The sequence below is a fragment of the Scylla paramamosain genome, chromosome 17 (genome assembly GCF_035594125.1).
Source record: "Scylla paramamosain isolate STU-SP2022 chromosome 17, ASM3559412v1, whole genome shotgun sequence".
Lineage (NCBI taxonomy): Eukaryota > Metazoa > Arthropoda > Malacostraca > Decapoda > Portunidae > Scylla > Scylla paramamosain.
Window position 1 is genome coordinate 15,877,501 of NC_087167.1, and position 25,000 is coordinate 15,902,500.

Genomic DNA, 25,000 nt, shown 5'->3' on the forward strand with positions numbered 1-25,000 from the left:
CAGATCAAGAAATTTGAAAAAGTAAACTGATTTTTTCTTTCGGTTCTCCTTTTATTCTCTTTTTGGAAGAGGTATTTGAGCGGCCTCTTTCTTCCTTTTTTTTTTTGGTTCATAGCCGATCTCCGTAGCATATAGAAAAGAGAATCAAAAGGACTTTAAGGCTGAGGGAAAACGCTAATCATGGTGGAAGCTGTCTTATGTTACTCGGCTATTGATTGTAATTATACCTAAGTGCCTATCAGCTACTATGAACTCGTACGTACGTATAACACCCACGAGCTATTTTCACACAGTACTCACTATGCTGCACAGTCTTGCCTTGCGGCTCACCAGATAAGACTTGGCACTTCAGACTAGCTACTAGACATCTCTATTTCAACTACAAACAGCCACTCAGCCAACAGGTCCCAGTCACTGTCAACAGGAGTCAACCACTCAGCCAACAGGTCCCAGTCACTGTTAGCAGGAGTCAGCCACTCAGCCAACAAGACCCAGCCACTCAGCTAACAAGACCCAACCACTCAGCCAACAAGACCCAGCCCCTCAGCCAACAGGACCCAACTACTTAGACATCTCAGCCACTCAGCTAACAGGACCTAGATACTCAGTCAACAGGACCCAGCCACTCAGCCATCCCAGCTACTCAGCCAGCAGGACTCAGCCTTCCCACCATCAGGCGAGGTGGAGGCGGGAAGGCCGAGGCGAGGCTGACCTTTCTTGTCGTGAAGTGAACACAAGTCAAGTGTTGGCTTGGAGGGGCGAGTGACTACGAGGGTGACTTGCACGAAGCCTCTGAGGTCTTGGTGATAAGGAGGAGGAGGAGGAGGAGGAGGAGGAGGAGGAGAGAAAAAAAAGGGAAGAATAGAGAAGACAGTGGGTACAATGATTCTGCATAAAAGATTGGCAAAATCAAAATAAAAGACATACATGATGCCTTGCAACGCGATGCTGGTGGTAAGATGAGAAGGGATAATTCCATCATTTGTAAATGAAAATGGAGGCTTTGTCAGCGACCTGCCATCACCCTTAACCCCGGAGTGTTTCCTGACTACACTAATACCTTGTTGACCCTCCCACTACTAGAAGTCCTCCACACATACACCTCTTCCACCTCCCTCTCACTCGCTCCTTCATCATTCACCAACCTCTCTTTCTTACCTTACCTATCAGCACAGCATTCACCACACTCACTCTCTCACCTTCTAAATCACAAGTACCATCTCCTTCACCGCCAACATCCTCCTTTGCCACCCACTTCTTCCCTTATCTTGGACATTACCAACCTTTCACTCTTGACATCCTTACCTTCTCCACCTCTCATCCTCTTCCTATTTTTAAATCGCAAGCATCATCTATTTCTCCACCATCCATATATACAACTACACCTGTTCCATCACTCTCTCTCTTTCGCCAACCACATTACCAGCCTATCACTTAGCACTTTTACCTTTCAACCGCATCCTTTTCCACCCTCACTCTTCCTATTCTAAATCCTCCACCACCCACATCCACACCTACCTGCACCTCCTCTTCTACTGATTCACTCCTTTACCAACAATACTATTAACCTATATCCTTTTCGTTACCTGTAAACCAAATCCACCATTTTCATTCCACCTATTTTTCAGACACATGCACCACCTGCTTCTTCCTTACCCACATCCTCCTACGTCACTACACACTATAAATATATGTATATAAAAAAAAGGCTATATCCTTCATTACTACATATCCTGTCAGTCACCTTTATTCTTTTCCTGCCTACCGCCCACACGCACACCTTGTTTCACTATCCGGCACACCCACGCCTTCACCTATATTCCCCACCTACACACCGTCACCTGGAGATACCATAAAGATTAGCCGCACATTCCTCCACCACTCACACCTAACACTCGTACAGGCCTCCACGGTGTAGACCCAGTGTCCCATTTCACTCAACTCCATCCTTTCTCCAGCATCCACATTACTCACCACTTACGCCACATCACCATCAACACCTGACATTAGTACATAACCCACACCCTTACGCCCTTCCTTCCCTTATCACCACAACCAGCATTACCAGCCCAACAAACCCAACCCCTTCCACCCCCACGCACATAAAATAAAATACCCGCCCACCGGCCTTCCCCGTGCCTCGAGCGCAGAGAGAGAGGAAGGGGGAGAGAGATTCCACACACCGCCACAAACGCACCGACGCACTTCAGCCGCGTACCGTCACTCCCTTCCACACCCGCGGCGTCGCTCAAACCCCTTGTATGAATGACGCGCAGGTAACTTCACAGATCAAACAAACGCCTGCTCAGTAATGGTGAGTGAGGCGCTGGCTTTAGACAAGACCCAGATTACGTGTAAGATAAAAAGCGAGGTGGAATATTATAGTGGATGCAGGTGAGAACTGTATTTGCCCGCTTGCATATCTGAAAATGTTATCTTTCCTAAATACAAAGCAGGAGCAGGAGTAAGAATAACAAACGGTTGCGTGGTGAGTTTTCTCCCTGCATGATAAAAGCACAACATCAATGAAAATGATCTATCAGCTTTTTCAGCACGAGCCATGAGTCAGATGAAATAGGTCATAACTGACGGAGGAAATGTTTTTGCTTCTGAGTGCTTCGTTCATTCAGCTATACATCTCTCTCTCTTTTCTTTATTTATTTTTTTCTGGGTTTTGCCCCGAGGTCCTATCAGTACGGCGAGGAGGATCTGGTCTGAGAGCCTGAAACACAGAATTACCACCGCCGCGCCATTCGAACCCGGAGGTGGTGCAAGTGGTAGCGTCGTAAACCAAGGCAGTGGGAGCATAAACGAGGGAACTGACAGATCACTCCCTCCTGTAGGGGGAGGACTCATTCAGGAGTGACCTGCTTGACCCTTCATAATGGGGACTTACGTGAGGCGGAACTCTTTGCCTTCCCTTGCCTTACTCTGCCTCACCCCGCCCACAACGCCCATTATGTCCCCTACAAGGTGCGGTGGGTGGGGACTCTTATCCACAACCTGACAAGAGCAGATGGGCGGCTGTGATGAGCTTATGTGATTGTAAATACCGCAGCAAATATGTACAAGCTTCCTTCTTAATAGTGTTTAGCGCCCCTCTTATTAACGTCCCTCCTGGATATTACTTTAAACACTTTTTTTTTTTTTTCAACATTAGCCTCCCTCACTCAAACTGCATCTCTCTCCTTCATAAAACCAAACTAGCGGCAAAACTTTCATGTCAAGCATCTCACCTCCACCCACACGACCTATCCCGCCGCTCCCTTGTTCCTCGTTCCTCTCCTCCCATCCAGTCAGTCCCTCACCCTGGCTGGCTCTCTCCTCGCTCCTCACTCCCGCACCTCCTGCCACTTCCATCGCACAAAGGTACGGTCATACAAGAGCAAAAGGGGAGTCTCGGTCTGATCTTTGAACGTAAATCCTCCCACCTTTTTTACATTTAAGGAATATTGTGCTAACTGACTCAAATAAGTGACTGAAGGATGCAGGCAAGACTAGTCAATCAACAGCTATGCAAATTATCTATATGATTTTATGGCGCGAAAACAGTGGTAAGGCATCGTTCCTATTCTTATCTCATTATGACCGAAATAAAGTGAAAATATTTAGGTAGCCGTAAACTCTAAGATGGTTGAGTGAAGGATGCCAGGTAAGTCCAAACACAGGTGTGAGGCACGAGAGGATGGGAGAGGCTTGACTAGCCCTCACTCAAGTCGTGGGTGAAGGTATTTGATAATAAGGAGGAAGATTCAACGAGTGAAACATTCAAAATATGTAAGTGAAACATTCAAAATATATAAGTATGTGTTTCTAAAATATATATTGCAGAATGTAGTGTTATCAAGACAATGAAAAGTATATGAACACACACACACACACACACACACACACACACACACACACACACACACACACACACACACACACACACACATCCGGGACAAAGTAAACATCACGTCTTATATATTTTCACTTGAAACATTTATCGAATCAAGTGAGAAAAGACTTACAGTAAAGGTCTTACGAACCTTTCAAAGTTTTGTTCGAAGGTAAAAACTGCTTCCAAAAACTACCGATAAAAAATCTGGATTGAAATTCCTATCATGTGACATTAAACTATTCCCGCCTCCCTCTTCACTCCGCACACACACACAGACTCCCACACAACACAACACACTGCAGCACATCTGTGCCAACAAAAAATATACTGCCTGTCCACACAACATGTTCTCACTGACAACCACTTCTGTCGTTACCACAAATATGGGTATAATTAAAACTGCGGTTCCTAATACAGAGGCACTGAAGACCTAAAATAATGCCCTCATACCGAGAAAGTCGAAGATTGCAGTCCGCGGGTATAACATCATGATAAATGTTAAAGGCTGCACACCACACAACGTGACTTCCTGAGAGGATTTCTAGAAACTTTCATGAAACCATACAGCAATCAAGTTACCTTTATTAAGAAACTGACACTTTAAGATAGAAGTAGCGTTGGTAGTTGAGGAATAGAAAAAAACTGCCAGAAAACTCATAGAAAACTGCCAGTTCAGTACCAAGACGTAGAGGTTTCTCCAGCGTTAAGAATAAGATCCGTTATGATAGCCAAGGAGAGACATTTTGTTACTATAATTTCATTTCATCACATTCCAGCAAGGCATATATTGACTCTGGAGGGTGTACAGTGTACACTAAGTAATCCAGGAATCCTTTTTCATGCATTAAGTGGCCAGCAAAGAAAAATATAAATGAATAAATAAATAAACGCAAAATGCCGTTTCCGAAAAAAAGATAAGTAGATGATACGAGAGAAAGGCATATTTAGTTTCTGAGATATCTTCATAATTCTCTCCAGAAACAGTTCAAGTCGCAGGCAGGAAAAGGAACAGAGAGTGACTTCCAGAGTTTATGAAAGAGTGAAGATGCTGATTAACTCTTGCATTAATTAAGAGAGTAGAATACTGATTAACTCTTGCATCTGTTGAGAAAGTAGAATAGAGGTGAGACTAAAAACTAAGGAACATTTTCAGTGCTATTCAAATAAGCTCCTGGAGATGGTTTGTGATGCGCTTTGAAAATACCCACAAATATTTACTCCATTTTTTTTTTTTTTTTTTTCTGGACGTTGGTGGCATTTGAAGGTCAAGGAGAGGCAGGGTGGGAGACGTGACTGGTCCCTCTCCTTGCTCATCAGTGCCTCACTCCACAGACACTGCTTCCCCTCTCAGGGCTTTCCTTCTCATTTGTACGAGTACAGTGTGGGAAATTAATTGAATACTGTGGCGGTAATGATGACGATGACGAAGACGATGATGATGATAATGATAAGGAGGAGGAGGCGGAGGAGGATAATTGCTAAAGATGACAAGTGCAAACAATCTTCAAAATGTCCATTACACTAATATATATATATATATATATATATATATATATATATATATATATATATATATATATATATATATATATATATATATATATATATATATATATATATATATATATATATATATATATATATATATATATATATATATATATATATATATATATATATATATATATATATATATATATATATATATATATATATATATATATATATATATATATATATATATATATATATATATATATATATATATATATATATATATATATATATATATATATATATATATATATATATATATATATTACAGTAAGATTGTGAAACTAGTGATTTCGTGGAATCCCTAGAACCTTCAGAGAATTCGTGAAATTACTGTTTCACTTAGGGACTTCATGAAATTACTAAAATATTTAGGGATTTCATGTATTTACTGGTTTCACTGTAAACCCTCGTCACTTCAAAGTATCGTCATGAGTAAACAAAATGTACAGCCATGGCTGATAGTCCTTGAGCAGCTTAACCTAACATAACATAACCTAACATATCATAACATAACCTACATTGTACTTGATTTTATACATGATTTTTATGGTATGATGATTTATGAATAAAATTTCAAAATAAATCTTATGTTGTTCTATGTATTTACTATCATCAGGGATTTCATGAAATAACTGGAGTATCATTTCAGAAAATACATGAAATCCCTAGATATTTCAGTAATTTCATGAAGTCACTAAGTGAAACAGTAATTTCACGAATTCTCTGAAAGTTTTAGGGATTCCACGAAATCCCTAGTTTCACAATCTTATACTGTAATATATATATATATATATATATATATATATATATATATATATATATATATATATATATATATATATATATATATATATATATATATATATATATATATATATATATACACTAATTAAAGTTTACGTGGGATATACAAAAACGTTCTCTTCGTCGCATGAATGATTTACAGACGGACATATCATGAAGGAAATATGAAGTACAGACCAACATACCATTACTAGATATTCGCTACGTTAATTATTCCGCTGATCTAGTTACGTGAACCTATACTCACGATAATATTCCTTCTACATCAAAGATAATCTCTACTCAGTATTAAAAAAATGCATTATCGTTATCATCATTATCACCAGTAACAGTAAAACGCATCATTCTATATACTTTCCTGTTTTCTTCTATCAAAGATAATCACTGCAGAGTAATGAAAAACAAAGTCTGTACAGTTATCATTATTAACATCATTACCACCACCAGTAGCAGCAAAGCACATTATTATTTTGAACTTTCCTGTAATTTCCCCATATATCAAAGGTATTATCTACTCAGTAATAAAACAATAAAAAAAAGTCACATTATCATCATTAACATCATTATTATCACCACAAGCAGCGAAGCACATCATACTATATATATATTTTTTTTCTATTTCCTCCATCAAAGAAAACTAGTAACAAAAAAAAAAATCTGAAAATCATTATCATCATCAGCAGCATTAACAGCAAAACATATCACACTATAAACTTCTCAGCTATTTCCTAACAACACTTCTGGCTTATCAATATGTGCTTTCAAAACATCTGGCATCCATCGTGGGTATGAATAGGCTATTTTCATCGGGGTGAAGGACAGCGGGTTTTGTATAATCATAACTAAATATTGCCCTCAGCTGCATTGTCTTGCCTCCACGCACTGACAGGCACCACCGGCTCATCATCATTCCAGCAGCCTTATACCACTGACAGCTGCGCCAGCCAACAAAGGTTTGATGTTGTTTGCCTGACGACTGCCTGTCACCCCCTCTCCCCTCTCCCCTTATCCCCACCCACCTCTCTCTCTCTCTCTCTCTCTCTCTCTCTCTCTCTCTCTCTCTCTCTCTCTCTCTCTCTCTCTCTCTCTCTCTCTCTCCAAAATCTTCTTCCCTAACCTCATAGCGCCAGCTGACCTCTTCTTACACTCTCCACACAGTTTGCACAGAACTCCGGCAACATTCAACTCGCCCAAAACAAGACTAAATAAATGTTTGGCGACGCAACTCTTTTACCAGAAATATTTTACATTCCTCTTCGGAATTTTCTCCAAGAGGACGTTTTCGCTTAAACATATATAATAATTACATTTCTATTCTTCGCGCCTCCCCATCACTCCTACGCCTTTCAAGTTCCCCACATTTTCACCTGGCCGTCCTGGCCTTGCCTCCTCCTCAACTCACCTCTCCAACTCCTCCAAGAGACGAGAGTGTCTGAGAAAGTTAATATTTAATAGGCAGGGCATTCTGGTCCTCCGCCCCGCTTAGTGGGCAAGACCCCGCAGCCTTCATTAAGACAAATGCAACTGTGGGAGGTGCAGCAAGTCCCCTCAGCGGTCTGCGAGGAAGACAGACGATGGCGACGGCTAAAAACGAAAGCGCGTGAGAGAGAGAGGGTGGGGAGTAGGGAATAAATGTGTATATGTGTGTGTGTGTGTGTGTGTGCGCAAAACTTAAGGGCGTTTGCCCGAATACGTGCATAATATAAGCGTTTGCCCGAATACGTGCATAATATATTCTTATCCGATATCATCCAATGTTAACGACGACTTCCAAGGTAGGGTATTGACACGTAAACAAGGCCACGCTCCAGCTTGCACGCACATGCAACACACACAAACTCATACACACACACACACACACACACACACACACACACACACACACACACACACACACACACACAAAGCAAATCATCCTTGTCTTTGTCTTTGCCCCTCATTTTCCTCCTCCTCCTCCTCCTCCTCCTTCTCGTCTTCCATAAGTAGCCGCACCTCAACACCTGCCCACAGACCAACTTAATTTTTTCACTCCTTCACAACAAGTAAGTGTGTGGCGCCGATTACTCAGGCCGGTCAGGCGGTCCCTGCATCACGAGGCGACCAGGAGGGAGGAGAAAGAAGAAGAAGAGGAATAGTAGTTATAATGGAAGTAATAAGCAAGTACAGGTGATCAAGTCAACTAATTCGTGGTTATTGTTACCTGGGTGAAGCTAACTTTGTATCTATTGTTACCTGGGTGAAGGTAATATCATTTCATCTTCAGTAAGACAGGAAAAAAATTAGAGATTACATACAGCTTGCCTGGTAATGACACGGCAAAGGGATATCCACTAAGACGTGATTCCCCGAGCAATACATCGTGCGGGGGAACAAATAACTTCATACGATTACGACGCACTAGGAGACTGATCAGCGTCATTACCTGGCCTCCCTCCACTGCCTCCTTCCCCTCCTGCCCCCTCACACCTCCTCTTAGCCATCCATTTGTCGGGCCATAAGTCTTCCCTTCCTCCTCCTCCTCCTCCTCCTCCTCCTTCTCTTCCATACGGCCACCTGGCGCAAACGTCCCTTTCTGCATACTTTCCTACCGCCTCGCTGCTCTATCGCCTTTAACCCCTCGCTCCCTCCCCTGCGGTACACACCTGATCTACAGTATGGAAGAAGGACGATGAAATATTTGATCAGGTAACCTCGGAGGGAAAGGGGAGGAAAGGCGTGATCTAAAACATGGTACAGTATTAGACCTCCTGACCACTTCCTACATTCCTGGGCCTACAGATACAAGGTACAGGTATTTTATAAACAAAATTAGCCATCTCTGTCTCTTGATTTCTCTTTTTTTTTCAGTAGTATTGTATGTAGGATTTTTTTCTTTGGCCAGTTGTCCTTTCAAATAAAAGGCGCCATAACATTACCATTCATGTGTTTCGATGGAAGAATGTATAGGTAGACACGTGCTGAGAATATTTTATCATTTTCTTCTCCATATGTTCTAAAAAATCTGTCTGCCTTTCAGCGTCTCTTGTTACTTCAAGTCTGTCTGTACTCTAAATATTTCAAAACTAAAATCATTAACCAATGCGAGTATATTAAACTTTTTTACCTTCCTTTGACGTAAATCCCAGCAAGTAACAAGCATCAGGACATCTCAGTAACAAAATAAATCAAGCACATCTAAGGAAATTTCCAATATTTTCCAGTGAACAGCAATTAGCAGGAATTACACCGGATAAATTCCTTTGTAGAACTCAATGTTTTTTTGTTTGTTTTTTTCTCTACATAAATAAAATATATACGTAATGCTAATACGAAATACGGGAAAGAGAACTGCGGTAGTTTTGTTTTGTTCTCATTTAAGACGCTTAACCAAAAGCCGCTTAATGAGAAAAATCCAACGCACATAATCCGTAACCTTTTTCCTGATTTTTTCTGCCTTTCCCATCCCCCCCCACTCTCCTCCTCCTCCTCCTCCTCCTATTCTTCCTTCTCCTAATCCCAGTTCTCCTCCTCTATATCACTTTATTCCTTCTATTCCATTCCTTCTCTCCATTACATTCTCTCTCTCTCTCTCTCTCTCTCTCTCTCTCTCTCTCTCTCTCTCTCTCTCTCTCTCTCTCTCAGTTTTTTTTTTTTTTTTTATTTCCAACGAAATTTCTCCCTCACAATCATTCACTCCACCATGCCCTCCATGCCTCCATCATTCCTCCCTCCACCACTTCACTAATCCACTCCTTCACTGCCTCCCTCCCTTCCTCCCTCCCTCCTTCCCTCCCGCACAGAGTATAGAAAGCGAGGCGGTGGCGAAGGAAGCAAAGTGTTGTGCCCTTCATTCGGTCAAAGGTTAATTTAAGAGTGATTCAGAGTGCTCTCTCTCTCTCTCTCTCTCTCTCTCTCTCTCTCTCTCTCTCTCTCTCTCTCTCTCTCTCTCTCTCTCTCTCTCTTTGTGTATGTGTTGGTTTGTATGTATCCATTCGAAACAACCTAATTTGATTTTTTTATGATGACGATAGTAGTAGTAGTAGTAGTAGTAGTAGTAGTAGTAGTAGTAGTAGTAGTAGTAGTAGTAGAGTAATACCATCAATAATAATAATAATAATAATAATAATAATAATAATAATAATAATAATAATTTGCAGTATATCTCTGACATGTGTAGCACCACCATTACTCCCACCACTCAAACAACCATCATCACCACCACTACTCCCACCACTCATACCACCACCACCACCACCACCACCACCACCATTAGAGCAATTAACAAAATCACTCGAGACACTTTTACGACACGTTTACGACATTTTCTTTTCGGCCCCGTCACCGTTTTTCTCTCCTACTTTCTCGTCAACCCGTCTTTCTTGTCTCCTCCCCTTTTTTTCTCTCTCATCTCCCACCCCCCTTTGTCTCCTCTCCGCCTCTTGGCCCCGGCGCAGTGAGGGGCGCTGTGTATTCCGTTTCACGCCCTCCCGAATCCAAACAAACACAGCGAGGGGACGTAAGCTTTGTGACACCCAAGGAAGTCAATGTCGCGCTTGGGAGTTGAGTTCGTGTCTCACCGAGGAATGTTGTGTGTGACGCCATCAAGAAGTACAAAGAAGTGACGGGGACAGACGAAGCAAACTGGGACACACACACACACACACACACACACACACACACACACAGACATACATATCCTTACAGTCGGGCTTCCCTAAAGGCGTTCTGGGAATTTAAAGAATTTATTTACATTTTCAGCGGTTGTCTCTATTTATCTTTCTTCGTCTGACTCGCTTCGTCCATTTGTCTCTGTCAGAGCCACTCGCGCAAGCACGTACACCAAGCAGGGCCCCGTACATAAGCATACACACACACACATACACACTAACCGCCCCCCCCCCTCTCTCTCTCTCTCTCTCTCTCTCTCTCTCTCTCTCTCTCTCTCTCTCTCTCTCTCTCTCTCTCTCTCTCTCTCTCTCTCTCTCTCTCTCTCTCTCTCTCTCTCTCTCCAAAGTTTACCAGTAAAAGGGATAAAGTGTTGAGGATACTGGTAACTCTTGCTTTAGAGAAGTGGACGTAATAGGGATGAGTGTAGAAAGTCTTATCCACCGAGGCCCTGGGGGGAAGGAGGAATCCGTGTTATTAGTTAATGAACTACTGCAATACCTGTTGTCCTTATTTCTCAGATCTACGATGGAGCCTGTGTTGTTGATATGGTTGCTTTATCGAGAATTAACACGATTCAATAATACTTCAGGTATAGACAGCATAGAAAAACTAACATTACAAAAAAAGAGGGATGATTTTACAGAGTATTTGTGATTTCTTATACAACTCGATCAACCAATCTTTCATTTTTACAACAAACACTTGAAAATCTACATAAATAGTATTTTACATCTCACCAGGCTGATATATAATTACGTATGCACTTCCTAATTAACTTGCATGTTCACTTTTTCACACTTGGAATTCTGAATATTCATGAACATACAGATAGTAATAAGTCAACTGAAATATTACACATTAGATCTCTATTCCTTTACGAGCAAAGTTAGGAGGTTGACTCTCAAAGGATCGCAGTCTCCCCTTTTTGTATCGTAACACTCTGCGCAGCCAAGGCCACGAGGAGCGATCAACGTGAAACTTCGCGTGCAAAAATATCCACCACGCTGCAGGTCTTCAGAAGACGTACACTGTACCCAGCGATTACAAAGAGAAAACTGAAGGGTGGTGATTACCATGAAGTATCCAGCAGGGAGACGTGCGATGGAAGCTAAAAAACAAAACAAAAAAAAAAATATAGAGGTGAACAGCTAAGAATAAAATTGATAATAGTTATGACGTATTTTCAAGATGTTGCAGATGGGAGGTAAAGAAAAATGGAGAGGTGGATGGCTGAGAATAATTATGTTTGGTAATGGCGGATTTTTACTGAATTGCAGAGACTAAAGGAAAGGCTGTCTCTTGGGTAACCTTTCAGTCAGTCTGCGGGAGTGTGGCAACTTTTCCAGATGTTGCAGATGGGAGGTAAAGAAAAATGGAGAGGTGGATGGCTGAGAATAATTATGTTTGGTAATGGCGGATTTTTACTGAATTGCAGAGACTAAAGGAAAGGCTGTCTCTTGGGTAACCTTTCAGTCAGTCTGCGGGAGTGTGGCAACTTTTCCAGCTCAATTTTCTTAAGTGGGTCATAAAAAAAATACACTTGTCATTGCAGTGCATAAATCTTCCTTCATTAACGCATGTCTCGGAATTCACACAAATCAATGGCCACTTCCACGTGTATCCATCAGTGCTATAAAAAACAGTAATTCAAACAACGAGAAGGGCAAGACGAGCCTTCGTATTGTTAAACTTTATGGTCTCTTTTCTTATTACATTTAACAAGCTCTAGTGGAAGTTACTGAAGTTTATAAGGGTGCTTCAATAATTCCAGTGACAATTTAACAAGGATTCTACACTGTCAGAGGGAAAATTATCCGTATAGCTATCTCATTAGAGAAGATCAGAGCGTTTAAAAACACTAATGCTATTCATCAACGTGTGGATCTTTATGGATTGAGAAATGTTCTTTGGGTCTTCCTCATAATGTCCTTCTAAAGTTTCAGTAATTATTCCGATACCATCCGACACGCCCTTTGATGTATATAATAGTCATCAGCGGTTAATTTGCCATCGTGATGACTTTAAGGAAAGGTGTGCCAGAACTAAATAAATTAATTGAAAAATAAATAGATAAATAATATCAAATCAGTTTTAGGATATTAATACTTAATCATGAATATTTCACAGTCATCAATATTTTTTTCTCTCATCGTGATGATTTGAAGGAGAACGGAAATGTTTGTTACAAAAATCAAGTGTTAGGTTAAGCGTATTCAGTCATGAATATTTTTCTACTTCCTCGAATGTAACACTACTAAACACACAATGGTTCACTACACTACCTGAGCTTATATTCATTCTCATTAAATCATGAATAATTTAGTTTCTCGAGCATAACACTATACAAAATATATGACATCACAGTATCTGTGCTCATATTAGCCCTCATTTAAGCATAACATTTCAATTTTTTCACAAGGATAACATTACATAAACAACAATACCAGTCTTCAATCAGGAGTATTTCATTAGTTTTCTGAGCGTAACTCTATAGAAACACATTGGTTTATTCCAGAGTCAGTGCTCATGTTCACCCTGCATTCCCTGAGCGAGCACCGTTGATGCGAGAAACCGAGCTGCAAAACTGGAACAGGTGTCACGTTTTTCGCTCCAGTGAACTCAATAGTTGAAAAAGCCAATGCTGTATGAACTCTAGCTGTTCATTACTGAGCTGTCAATTAATTTCGTCTTTTTTTTTTATTGTTCTAAATATTTCTTCTTTATCTACATTTTTTTTTTAACTCTTGTCTTTCAAATGAGGTGTGATCGAGTAAGTAAGCTATAGCATTCGTTGATGTTGTTGCTGTTGTTGTTGTTGTTGTTGTTGTTGTTGTTGTTGTTGTTGTTGTTGTTGTTGTTGTTGCTGTTGCTGCTGCTGCTGCTGCTGCTGTTGTTGTTCCGCCAGTACCTTATTTTTAGTTGAAAACAGTGATGATGATGATGATGATGATGATGATGATGATAATGATAATGATAATGATAATGATGATGATGATGATAATGATGATAATGATGATGATGATAATGATGATGGTGGTGGTGGTAGTGGTGGTGGTGTTGGTAGTGTTAATGTTTTCTATATTATTATCATTACCATTAGTAGTAGTAGTAGTAGTAGTAGTAGTAGTAGTAGTAGTAGTAGTAGTAGTAGTATCATTATTATTATTATTATTATTACTATTATTATCAACACATTTTTATAACCACTAGTTATTTTCATAATCATCATTAATACAAATGCCACCACCAGTACCAGCATCACCGAACCCATATGGATGTTACCACTCTATGTTTTACTGAAAATATTTTAGGCTTCACATTATAGTTTACAGAAAGGTCACAGCAAAAATGGATGTCAAACTTTTATAACATGCAGACTCGTTGCTCATCTCCTTTAAGCTGACCTTATAAGCTGCCATGACACTGACACAACACACATAGCATTCCCAACACAACACTCACAAAACTCTAAAAAACATTCAACTAATTCTCTAAGTGACACAAATCCACCGTGTTCTCCAAACACAACACGCATCATATTTTCCAGGCAGCATAAAGCCATCATATTATCAAGGCAAGACAACACCAACAAAATCCTCCAGGCAACACAACACTCATCGAAATCCCCACACAATACATCACTCATTGTAAGCAACACAAACCAACATAATTCTCCAACACAACACAACACCCACAGTATTCTTCTGATAAAACAAAGCTACCATATTTTCCAGGCAACACAAACTCAATATATTTTCCATGCAACACAACACCATCTAAATTTTCCATGCAAAACAAATTTTCGATATTTTCCAAGCAACACAACATCCACCGTATCGCCCAGGCAACACAAATCCACTGTATTCCCAGACAACACTCACCATATTCTCTAAGACAACACCCGTGGTATTTTCTAGACAACACAATATCTACCATATTCTCCACCGTATTTTCCTGGCAACACCCACCGTATTCCCAGCCCTTGTTCCATGTAATTCTATTTATTACGGAAAATTATTTGACGATGTGGAAGAGGTAACTCGACACGCCAGCTTCACGTAATACAAAGGGAAGACTTTAAGAGGCGCCTTGAGCGACGTAAGATCGGCTGAAGTATATTGACTCACAAAGATTATTTTTAAAGGGTAATAACCAACTTTTACAGGCAATTCGTGTGTGATAAAAACTGAAATAATATTCTTGCTAGTTTTTGAGCACACCTCGTATTCGTGCGTGAAAACTGCATTGATTCTCTTCAGTATTATTTGTTTATACGTACATGATATCAGAAATCCTTTGCGACAGACCACATAAGGTGCAGATAATATGTGAAATTGGTTGATATAAACCATAAAAAGAGATTTACCCTTACGGAAGAAATGAGCGACGATAACCATAAAAGTACCCAAAGGCACCAGTGAAACACTGCAGCAACACACGCCACACATCAAAGAGTGTACCCCAGTGCTCTCAATCCAGATTTCATCATGGTCTAAACTAACCTTTTGCAAATCAATGGCTTATCGGTTAAGAGATGTGTTGTGCTTATAAAGCTGGAGAAACCGTTTGTGTACGATGAAATACAACAAAATTGAAATTCCAACCAGCACACACACATAGAAAAAAATTGCATCGGTGTTGCTTCAGCTGTGAGATTAAATAAACAATAGCACAGCTGGACTATTACAGCTATCACGAGGGAAACGAATAATAAAAATATATCCCTCGAATGAGTTGAACGATATTTTCAAATAGTTATCGCGGAATTCTCTCCACAAGAGTACAGTGGCAAATTGAGGCAGCACCCCGGGAATGAATAGGAGCACAAATTTACTTCAGTCGACGTAGACGCCTCGTTTCCCGTCCTGAGTACCAATTTCAGCCCACGATGCGACCTTTGATGTGCAAAGTGAAAACATACTGCTCCTCTTAGAGAAAAATATGGATGAAAACTATTACCCTATATTTCCATGTATCCCGTTTGTTTAGTAGTTTGTGTTGGGTTTATAACCTGGAAGATTGAAGTATCTGTGTAGAATATACTAGTAAAATAGTAAGAAGAGGAAGACACCAGCAAAATCTAACCCTTCAGTAACTAACGATGACATTTTAAGTCTCATGAAACACAACCTAATTATACGAAGAGTAAATGTGCATGGTGCAGAAAACACCTTAATACCCCCAGGTGGGTAGGCATGAAGTATACCCGCCAAGGTTGAGATCGATCTTCATGTATTGCCATGCCTGTTCAGTGGTCCCGCCTCGGCGTCTAAAACCAAACACACCATTCCTTGTTATATAGATCCCGCGTGGTTCAGGAAAGCTATTGACGTTTCTGGCACCAAACATATGTAGTTCATCGTGTGTGTGTGTGTGTGTATGTGTGTGTGTGTGTGTGTGTGTGTGTTCGTCCTTGAATAATATATTTCTCAGCTCAAGATAACACCCATCTGAAGCAGACACAGCACTAAAAGAAATGTCTACCTGTGAATACCGCATCCACATCACCGGTAAATTCTTACTTACTCATCAAAGACAACCGACAACCAGACAAAGTTATGATTACTGAACTCTCCTATCATAAGTAGCAGTACACATTCTACCCATTACGGAGGTACTGCGCTTACTCCACAGCAAGTTTCACTCCTATCGTGTCTTATCATGGCCAGACCTCTGTTTTTCTCAATATGCAGTCTTTACAACTATCGTGTCTTTTCAAGCCGGAACTAACGTAATACTTATCTGTATGCAATCTTTACAGCTACAAAAAAAAAAAAAAAAAAAGTAACACTGCTCCATAAGGTTCAGAATGACGCAGGCACCAATAAGGCTGATAAGGATGATCATTCCTCCTATGAGTCACTTCCAGGAAGGAACCCTTTGTGTACCGCATCCTTGTCAAGATGAAAAGTAGGTACCTTTCGCTAACCATTCCTGAAAATATGAAGAAGATTTTGTGGTATGATTGAGAATGGTTTCCTAGGTTTCCTGATGATGCACTTTTTTTCTTATTCTGCAGCTGGTTACTAACAGGTTTCACGTAGTGGGATGTGTACCTGAATCCCGGCCAATCAAATCAGGTTCGGGCAGACTCGGAACTGGTGCGCTGGGTCACAAGGGCCACGTGGGGAAAGTGTGATTAATGCGGACAGGGTACGTGGAATTTATATAACCAGTCACATGAAAAATTAGCTAAAAAAAAACATAAGAGAAAACAACTTCTTCTCTGAGCATTTATTTTTGTCTATAATCAATTTAGTAGTCACAAAGTCCACCATTAGAGGGCTGATTGCTCTATTCCTGTTAAATTCAAACTCATCCACGAGAATATAAGAAAATTATGAGAAAATACTATTCCTTTAGACATTTCATCTATGACCTATAAGGAAAAGTCACAAATAAACTCTAATACTTGAGAACTTATTGATGGATTACTGTTAAATTCTAACTCAACATTTCATCAACCAGTAATTAACATTCTAATAAGTTTTTATTCACTTCTACTCGTTACACAGTTAGACAAATCAAAGAAAACTCCATTTCCCTGATTGCTTCTCGCGCCAAGCATCACTTGTCACTAACGAAGCCAACCAGGAAATATTGAGCGAGGGCTGGAATCCCTCGTAAGTGCGTCATCTGACAGGACGCCACAAGTGTGCCAGCTTTCCCCAGTCCACCGCGGGTCAACAGGGACTTTGTTTCATGTACTTTCTAAATATCTGAACAAAAGTTTTATACAGATTACACACAAAACTTACACGAATACTAAATATCACAAGTTCGTCTCATTAATGTGGAAGGGCCAGTATTTTTAATCTTATGTACTAAATATTCAAACAAAAGCTTAATACAAATCACACAGAACGTACACGAATACTAAATATCACAAGTTCGCCTCATTAATGAAGAAGGGCCATCATCTTTAATTCTCTAACTTTACATCCCTGTTCTTTCCTCTCCGCCCATTTTTTCTTATCTAACTTTAGAACATTTTATACAAGTTAGGTAGATAAAATTAAGTTTAATATAAAAGAAATTGAAAGCGTTATGCAAGTGAGTGGGTGGTAGAGGTGGTAGTGGTGTGTGTGTGTGTGTGTGTGTACGCGTGCATGCTTTATTTAACTACTCGTATACTCCATAACGCACATTCGAATCATGGTGCTGAAACACTTCAATACATTTTTATTAGTCAGAAATCAAATAATAGTCTCAAATTTCAAACCTTCCCCATTATCTGGCGAAGCTTCAAGTTCACGCGCGTCTCTTTCCCCATCACCAGGCCGTCACCTGGCCGGGCGTGCTTAACTTCATGTTTATGAGTGAGGGACGTCCAGCGGGCCGCACTATGAACCCACTCACCAGCGGGCGGAGCGGGAGCACGCCCAGCACACCCAGCTGTTACTCGGTCTATTCGCTTTAAAGTCGTCTCTTCTTGTCTGTTATGCTGCCCTACCCGTGCTTGCCCCCTGTTAACCCAAAAACTCTGTTTCTTTTTTTCCTCTCAAGCTTTTGACACCCGTGAAGGATGGTGCTTTATGTGCCTGTGCCGGGGGCCATTCCTGCCTCTCCGCCATCCCCTGTCTGTGGTTTCACGCCACCACGCCTCTCTGTCATGTGGTGTCAGAAACATATGGCTCCCCTTTTATTTACGTTTGTCCTTTCAGGAAGTGCTATTTGTATCACGAGAGTCACAGCCACATGCTCCTCACAAAGCAATTTTTGATGCATGTTTGGTCATTGTGTACCGGTGACAACGACGACAACAATACACACAGTTAACTTCAGCGAAATACTGATATTTTCAAACTATTTTCTCGTGAAGTGTATACGTTTCTTTCGTGGACAGTTCACACACACACACACACATTCTCTCTCTCTTTCTCTCTCTCTCTCTCTCTCTCTCTCTCTCTCTCTCTCTCTCTCTCTCTCTCTCTCTCTCTCTCTCTCTCTCTCTCTCTCTCTCTTGAAGGGGTTTATGCCTTTGATGGCAGTAAGCAAGTTCAATGGGTACACAATTATATTTTTTTCAGCATTGTTGTTCGTGTGTTTGCAGTGCTATTGTAGTATTGTTGGATGTAATCAGATATTAGCCAATAAAATCATTATTGAAAGGGAAAACTGTCTGATTCAAACGCAATTCCGGCAATAATCTAATCAGTATATATAAATATATATCGCAAAAGTGCACCACACATGGCAGATATCAATTTTCATATAACTTCTTATTACTGCCTCACCAAAATATAACAAACAACACCTGAAGTTACTCATGAAACATATTCTAGAAGATCCTATTAATATAGCATGGGAGGAAAGCCACTAAAAAATAGGTAATAACAAATTCGTTCGCAATAATGAAAACATAAGTTTCTGTCCTCATCTTACAGAGGATATAGGTCTGTTAGAACCAGTGGAAAGGAGAAAGACTAAAAGGATGTAGGGTACGAGAAATTTTCCCTACGATGGGAGACAGAAGCTTTTAAATTTACTTTTCTTAGAAAAACGTAGGTTAACAGGGGACTTGATAAGAGTTCTTTAATTGGTATAGCAAGGGTGACATAAGCAAAATTCTAGGGAAAAGTAATCGAGATAGAAGAAGGAATAATGGGTACAAGCTTGAAAAAGTTAAATTAAAAAAAATATATATATTTAGGAAAAATGTGGTTCTTAAATAGTGGAAAATGAATGAAATGGACTCAGTAATAAGGTTGTTAGTGCTCAGTCATTAAAGAGCTTTATAAGAAGATTGAACAAATTAATTGATGAGAATAATAAGAGGAAATGGGTAGGTACGTTTAATAAAAGGGAATGTCACCTGCAGGCCTGATGACTTTTTGCAACTACCCTTAGTTTCTTATGCTCTTATAAGAACACTAGAAAATAAGAGGTGTAAGGACCCAGTGGACATACATGTCACACTTCAATGATAACTCTTTTGTAAATTCAAAAATATGTCAATTAAATTCTTTTAAGTGCCTTTATGGAAAAATATTGTCTCAGCCAATATTATCTCAGCTAATGACTTTATTATTGAAAATCCCGAAACAAATATACTCGGTAGCTAATCAGAACTCTCTCAATATGCACTGGACTCTTTTTATTGAAAGGTCCCCACTAAGATGTTTTCATGATACTCGCTCAAGCGCAACACTTACTGTGAGCCTGACTGTGACACTTCATGGCCACGAGTTGCCACTACATCTAGACGTGCATGTGATCAGCTTAAACGCGTATTTTCTCGTCATTTAAGTTTGTTATAATATAGAAACATGTATGAGTCACACATCTGAGAGACTTCTATAATGTTGCCAATATTTCCTTTTACTTAGTGTGTATTTACCATTAGTTTGTTTTTGCAATGCAGACATGCACGCTGAGGGTGGAGAAGCAGACAGACTGGGAGAGTCAAGGTCAGCTGTGCGGATAGGTAATTAATAAAATTAATAGATTAGTGAAAATGCTGGTAGCCTTGGTTTCTTTATACATGCACCGGTTTATAGACACAGCCATTAGTCAAGGAGCCTTCCTCACTTAATTCTACTGCGTTTACTGCTTTCCATTTCAAATCCTCTGATCTGGTGAGCATCTGTCAGTTCTCAGGTTTCATGTTAAGAGGGAAAGCGGATCACAAAATTAGGAAGGTGGAAGGTTTGGAAGGTTACTTAACCACTAATCATGACTGTGCCTTCGGGTTATTGACATTTGTCGCAAGTGAGGTATTTCATGGTGTGTTAAGGATATGATATACTGCATTCAGTATAAAATTGCTGCTGTGGTGTTGCCGTAGATCTGCTGTGCATCCGTAAAGTCATTTGTATTTCACCTCAGGACACTACATAGTTTCTTACATTATTGCCATGTTAGCACTGCAATAAAAAGAAAATATTTCATATAATTTTCATTAGTAAGAGTCCTTGTTTCAAATGTGTTGCGTTTCTTCTTGCCTTGTGTTCAGGTGTTGGAGACCAAGTGACGGCTTATGGTGTATTGGTGTGTTGCCATGAGCGAGGTGAGTGCACGTGTATAATTAATGTTACAATAGGTAGGTGCACGACATAAGGTGACCTTTTAAAACCTATAAAAAAGCAACTTCAACGGACTAAACTAAACTTTCTCGTTTGTGTGTGTATGTGTGTGTGTGTGTGTGTGTGTGTGTGTGTATATATATATATATATATATATATATATATATATATATATATATATATATATATATATATATATATATATATATATATATGCCTGGAGGAGGCAGTAGACACCTGCCGAAACGATAATTACTCAGAGTGAGGTCTAAAGCACTGTTCATGGGGTGTTGTGAACTTATCATTAAACCTAGCTGTGACCTCACTGAACGTTTCTCTTTGCGTCTAACAACACAAGGGGGCAGTCACAGCCTGCCCTCTAAAGACAACTCTCTTCCTCCAAACAAAACTACAAGCACCTAATAACACACACACCCTTCACTCAAAAATTTTAAAATCATCATGGCGACTCCTACACCAGCCTCGGAATCCCCATCTTGGGAGGGGACCATAAATGTCCCCAGGTCAGACTGCCTTTCTGTCGACGACCCTAAGTGTCTTGACACCCCCCTCAACTTTTTCTTCATTAACTTCTGCAACATTCGCGATCTAAGATCTAATTTCCAATCTGTTGAACACCACCTCTCCTCTTCTACACCTCATCTTCTTTTCCTCACTGAATCTCAGGTGTCTGAGGCAACTGACAGTAGCCCCTTTTCTGTTCCCTCCTACTTTCTCTATCCTCATTTTCGATACAAAGCTGGATGCTGCGTTTAGGTGCGCAATGACTTAACCTGCTCTCGTGCCCACACTCTTGAATCTTCCGAGTTTTCTACCATCTGGCTACGACTACAGAGTCACTCTTAAACTAAATTTATCTGTACTGTATACCTTTCACCTAACTCCTCTGACTATAAGAAATTCTTTGACTACTTAACTTCCAAAGTGGAGCACATTCTGACCCTCTTCCCTTTTGCAGAGATCTCCATTCTTGGAGACTTCAATGTTCACCACCAGCTTTGACTTTCCTCTCCCTTCACTGACCATCCTGGTGAACTAGCCTTCAACTTTGCTATCGTACACGACCTAGAGCAATTGGTGCAACACCCTGCTCGTATTCCTGACCATCTTGGAGATACGCCCAACATTCTTGACCTTTTCCTGACCTCTAATCCTTCTGCTTATGCTGTCACTCTTTCTTCTCCGTTGGGCTCCTTTGATCACAATCTCATATCTGTATCTTGTCCTATCGCTCCAATCCCTCCTCAGAATCCCCCTAAGCGAAGGTGCTTCTGGCGTTTTGCCTCTGTCAGTTCGGGGGACCTGAGGAGGTATTTTGCTGATTTTCCTTGGAATGATTACTGCTTCCGTGTCAGAGACCCATCTTTGTGTGCTGAGCGCATAACAGAGGTGATAGTGTCTGGCATGGAGGCGTACATTCCTCACTCTTTTTCTCGTCCTAAACCTTTTAAACTTTGGTTTAACACAACTTGTTCCCATGCTATACATGATAGAGAGGTGGCCCACAAAAAGTACTTAAGCCTTCCATCACCAGAATCTCATGCACTTTATATTTCTGCCCGGAACCATGCCAAGTCTGTTCTCCAACTAGCCAAAAACTCCTTCATTAACAGAAAGTGTCAAAATCTTTTAAGATTTAACTCCCTTCGTGACTTCTGGCATCTAGCCAAAAATATTTCCAATAACTTTGCTTCTTCTTTCCCTCCTTTATTTCAACCAGATGGCACCACTGCTATCACATCTATTTCTAAAGCTGAACTCTTTGCTCAAACCTTTGTTAAAAACTCTACCTTGGACGATTCTGGGCTTGTTCCTCCCTCCCCTTCACCCTCTGACTAATTCATGCCACCTATTAAAATTCCTCGCAATGATGTTTTCCATGCCCTTGCTGGCCTAAACCCTCGGAAGGCTTATGGACCTGATGGGGTCCCTCCTATTGTTCTCCGAAACTGTGCCCCCGTGCTTGCACCTTGCCTAGTCAAACTCTTTTAGCTCTGTCTGCCAACATCTACCTTTCCTTCTTGCTGGAAGCTTGCCTACATTCAACCTGTTCCTAAAAAGAGTGACCGTTCTAATCCTCAAACTACCGTCCTATTGCTTTAATTTCCTGCCTATCTAAAGTTTTTTTAATCTATCCTCAACAGGAAGATTCTTAAACATTTATCACTTCACAACCTTCTATCTGATCGCCAGTACGGGTTCCGTCAAGGCCGCTCTACTGGTGATCTTCTGGCTTTCCTTACTGAGTCTTGGTCATCTCTTTTAGAGATTTTGGTGAAACTTTTGCTGTTGCCTTGGACATATCAAAAGCTTTTGATAGAGTCTGGCACAAAGCTTTGATTTCCAAACTACCCTCCTACGGCTTTTATCCTTCTCTCTGTAACTTCATGTCAAGTTTCCTTTCTGACCGTTCTATTGTTGCTGTGGTAGACGGTCACTATTCTTCTCCTAAATCTATTAACAGTGGTGTTCCTCAGGGTTCTATCCTGTCACCCACTTTCTTCTTATTATTCATTAATGATCTTCTAAACCAAACTTTTTGTCCTATCCACTCCTACGCTGATGATACCACCCTGCACTTTTCAACGTCTTTTCATAGACGTCCAACCCTTCAGGAGGTAAACATTTCACGCAGGGAAGCCACAGAACGCTTGACTTCTGATCTTTCTAAAACTTCTGATTGGGGCAGAGCAAACTTGGTATTTGTTCAATGCCTCAAAAACTCAATTCCTCCATCTATCAACTCGACACAACCTTCCAGACAACTATCCCCTCTTCTTCGAAGTCACTCAACTGTCCCCCTCTTCTACACTGAACATCCTCGGTCTGTCCTTTACTTATAATCTGAACTGGAAACTTCACATCTCATCTCTAGCTAAAACAGCTTCTATGAAGTTAGGTGTTCTGAGACGTCTCCGCCAGTTTTTCTCACCCCCCCCCCCCAAGCTGCTAACTCTGCACAAGGGCCTTATCCGTCCATGTATGGAGTATGCTTTACATGTCTGGGGGTTCCACTCATACTGCTCTTCTAGACAGGGTGGAATCAAAAGCTTTTCGTCTCATCAACTCCTCTCCTCTAACTGACTGTCTTCAGCCTCTCTCCCACCGCCGCAATGTTGCATCTCTAGCTGTCTTCTACCGCTATTTTCATGCTAACTGCTCTTCTGATCTTGCTAACTTCATGCCTTCCCTCCTCCCGTGGCCTCGCTGCACAAGACTTTCTTCTTTCTCTCACCCCTATTCTGTCCACCTCTCTAACGCAAGAGTTAACCAGTATTCTCAATCATTCATCCCTTTTTTTGGTAAACTCTGGAACTTCCTGCCTGCTTCTGTATTTACACCTTCCTATGACTTGAATTCCTTCAAGAGGGAGGTTTCGAGACAATTATTCATCAATTTTTGACTACTGCTTTGACCCTTTTGTGGGACTGGCATTTAAGTGGGCATTTTTTTTATTGGATTTTTGTTGCCCTTGGCCACTGTCCTTCCTACATAAAAAAAAAAAAAAAAAACTGGCGCGCGCGCATATGCGCGGACCTGTTCCTCGCAGTTGAGTTTACTTTCCCTCTAAAACATTTTAAGCTTCATGGAGTGTAAGGTTTCGTCACTAGAATTCTGACTGCAATCGCCTTCAATTATTGCCGGATCCTGAGTGTCGTAATGCAGGCCTTGCCTTACCCAGGCCCATAAACATTTGGTAAGCCAGTCATGCGAAAGAACGAGGCGTGCTTATTTCGGGGAAAATGTAGCAGACGCTGCGTGTGGAAATGTAGCTTGCAAGGGACCACACGGGAAGGTATTCCTGTTGATTGTGTCAAATAATCGATTCCCTCTTCCATTCCTGTTTTCTGCATCAAGTGCGAGACAATATTGGCTTCTCAGGAACATTCGCCGCAACTTGCACAGAAGAACTGACTCCGGAATTTCGGGAATGTTTGCACAGGCGAGTGATAATATTACTATATGAGTGGTGACACACATACACGCACACGCTCAAACACACACACACACACACACACACACACACACACATACACACACACACGTCAGATATCTCCGACTG

General features: G+C 40.7%; 1 long non-coding RNA gene across 1 annotated transcript in view; it reads right to left on the reverse strand.

Annotated features, from left to right (window-relative positions):
* Positions 1-17,163: 17,163 nt before the first annotated feature.
* LOC135108512 (uncharacterized) overlaps positions 17,164-25,000 on the reverse strand; it is a 93,784-nt gene continuing 85,947 nt past the window's right edge. Inside the window, exon 4 of the long non-coding RNA XR_010272322.1 lies at positions 17,164-17,610. This is a non-coding gene — a long non-coding RNA (uncharacterized LOC135108512). The remainder of the gene's footprint in view (positions 17,611-25,000) is intronic.